The 2,856-nt window shown below is 34.0% G+C and overlaps 1 long non-coding RNA gene across 1 annotated transcript; it reads right to left on the bottom strand.

The window, feature by feature from the left end:
• Window positions 1–1,006: 1,006 nt before the first annotated feature.
• LOC138896904 (uncharacterized) lies at window positions 1,007–2,422 on the bottom strand. Its single transcript, XR_011410464.1, has 3 exons — window positions 2,335–2,422; window positions 1,218–1,367; window positions 1,007–1,115 (listed from the first exon to the last, which is right to left on the bottom strand). It is a non-coding gene; the product is annotated as an uncharacterized lncRNA (long non-coding RNA).
• Between the last annotated feature and the right edge of the window lie 434 nt (window positions 2,423–2,856).

The following is a 2,856-nucleotide window of genomic DNA, read 5'->3' as shown; positions in this document are numbered from 1 at the left end:
GTTCTGTATATTCTCAAAGGTTAACCTTAGAGATCCAAATCCTTAGACCGTCTATTAATAATTTGTATCTTCCCTATTATACAACTGATAAATTAGTTTATCTTGACGACAAGAGATGTGGTTTCTCTTTGTTAACTATTAAGATGTATGTTGGGGATCATGAGTTTATACTTAAACTAATGATCAACTGCAGAAGAACAACCGCATAGTTGTGCAACAACAGTAGAGGGACGACTACACAGTTGTTCTTCTCTTGGCTTTTGTACTTATAGCAACCTTGAAGATAACTTCTTTTAACTTATTAGGAAACTCTTTTGTTGTTTATTTGTATTTTTGTCGCATAGCAAGGGGAGAATCTACATAAAGTTCATTGTGTCTGCATCTTTTGGTTGTGTTGCACATTGTGAAACTAACAGAACTTCGTCATTAGGATCAGTTGCTTGCTTCGTTTCATGTGATGATTCTTGATTTCCTACAGCCTTAACATTAGTTCCAATATGAGCACTTGTAATTCATTGACATTGTTGTGACATTTATAGTAATATTCCTGCTTTGCTAGTCTCTTTCAGTAGTGTAATATTAAAGTATCTAGAGTTAGGATTCTTGATGTCATCAGATGATTCATATCTTTTTCATTATAGGTAATTTAGAAGCAAAAAAGGTTCGTGGTCCTACTTTACTGAAAGATATTTGGAAACTTCCGTCGGGGAAGACAATTGATGTGCCGTTTAATAATCGTAACCAAGCTATTGGGAAAGAGGGTCGAAAGATTGCTAGTTTTCTAGGAATTATTTCCAGAACTCCAGAACTAGCACCTCTACATGTAGATGATTGGAGAAATTTTGATAACGAGGAAAAGAAGAAATTGGTGGATTTTGTGAGGGTATTATTATTATTATTATTATTATTATTATTATTATTATTATTATTATTATTATTATTTCGTGCACATGCTCTATCTTTTATACATGATAGAAGTGTGACTTAAAAGGTGAGTATGCGCGAAAATATAAGACTAAAGACGCTTTGCTAAAAAATAGACCAAGTCGCATACCGAGGGATCAATGGAGTGGTCTTGTCTCTTATTGGCTTTCTGATAAAGCTAAGGTATCAATCTTGAAAATTCTCCTAGCTCATTTTTATAGCGTTTTGGGTTTTGTTATGCTCAATTTATATTTATAAGATATTGCTTTAATGTTTCAATGACAAAGACGTACCCAAGCAAATAGAAACAATAGTGCCAAGCAAACGAGGCCTCACATAGGAGGATCCACACGTATTGTTACCTTGATGAATGAGCAAGTAAACCTGTGAAAATTACAAACTATAATATTTTAAACTTTGTTTGTCATGTATATATGATATCACTTTTATTATATTAGGCTATAAACGGGATAGAACCTACACGAGCAGAAATTTTCATATTAACTCATAAAAAACATAAGTATGGTAGGCCATTGGATGATGATTCTGCAAAGACAATCGTAAGATTTATTCTTTCTTTTATTTTTTTTGTTTGATGACTCCGTCAAACAAGGTACAATTTTTTCCTATTCATGAATTCTAAAATGGATTTATTGTGTATTCTATGGTCAGAAAATGATAAATGAAAGGATGAGCAATAGTGAGAGATCTACTGAGCAACCTCCTTGTAGTGTTGCTTGGGAAGGCGATGTGTATTCCCAGGTATAGGAAAATGAAAAAAATGGGTATGTTTGTGGTTTAGAATTTGATCCAACTCCTTCTGTTCTATGGGGTAGTAGGTCATCCTTAGAAAATATTGTTGCAGATGATGCTTCTAATGAGGTTATACAAATTTAGAACAAGAGATAATCGAGTTAAAGGAGAAACAAAATGAAGAAATGAATATGATAAAACAAAATCAGGAGAAGATGCAATCAACATTAATCCAAATGAGACAATTAATGCGCAAATATACTCCTAATGCATCTATGCCTCAAAGTAGCAATGGCACCTTAGGTGAACAGGTAACTCCATTTCATAAACTTTAGATATTTTTAATGAAATTCCAATCATATAAAAGTATTGTTATCTAACATGTTAATATTTATTAGATCCCCGACGTCAATAGTGGACATGAACGAGTACCACAAACATCAAGAATGCCTAGTATTGCTGAAAATGCTCAACCTTCTCATGGTACTACTCATCTTTGTCCTTCGTCGTTACTGTTTGAGTTTTCCTCCTTCGATTTTTATTAATTTGTTATTTTATTTGGGCTTACCACGGATGCTTCTTGCTTTTATATATTTCCTTTTCTCATTGTTGTTGATGTCACCAAAGGTTGTGATAATTTTTAGAAGTACAAGACACACTAGCATGTGTTGAACATTTCTATTACAGCCTGCCTAGGAGTTTCCTTCCTGTAAACAGGGAAAGAAAGTAGCAAACATATTTAAATATATTAACTTGCCATTTAAGTTTTTCTTTTTGATAGGTTTTTAGTTCTAATTAAATTTCAGACAATGGTTTTCTTAAAATATATTCTGTACATCCTCATTAATGGAGTGATCCACATCTTTACCCCTAGTTAGGTTCTAAACATGTTTGCTATAGGTTGCAGAGGATGGAAATTTGTGGGAGGTTGTTCTATTTATTACCAGTGACAAACCATTTCATATAGGTTGCAGATTTCTGCTGCTATTTCCTCAGGTTTGGAGTTGTATTATGCCTGGTAGGTGACCTTAGCACCAGTGTCCAATCCACCCCAGCTGCACTCCTATGTAATCCCTCACCATTAGATGAATTTGAAACGTTGTCCTGGTCCTCAACATTAACAGATGCAGCTTCCAAACAAGCGGTTTGTGCACCAGCTTCAACAGTAGCAGATGTATT

This window comes from Nicotiana tomentosiformis, chromosome 8 (genome assembly GCF_000390325.3).
Source record: "Nicotiana tomentosiformis chromosome 8, ASM39032v3, whole genome shotgun sequence".
NCBI lineage: Eukaryota > Viridiplantae > Streptophyta > Magnoliopsida > Solanales > Solanaceae > Nicotiana > Nicotiana tomentosiformis.
Note: the sequence above shows the minus strand (reverse complement) of the source record. Positions and strands in the feature narration are given on the sequence as shown.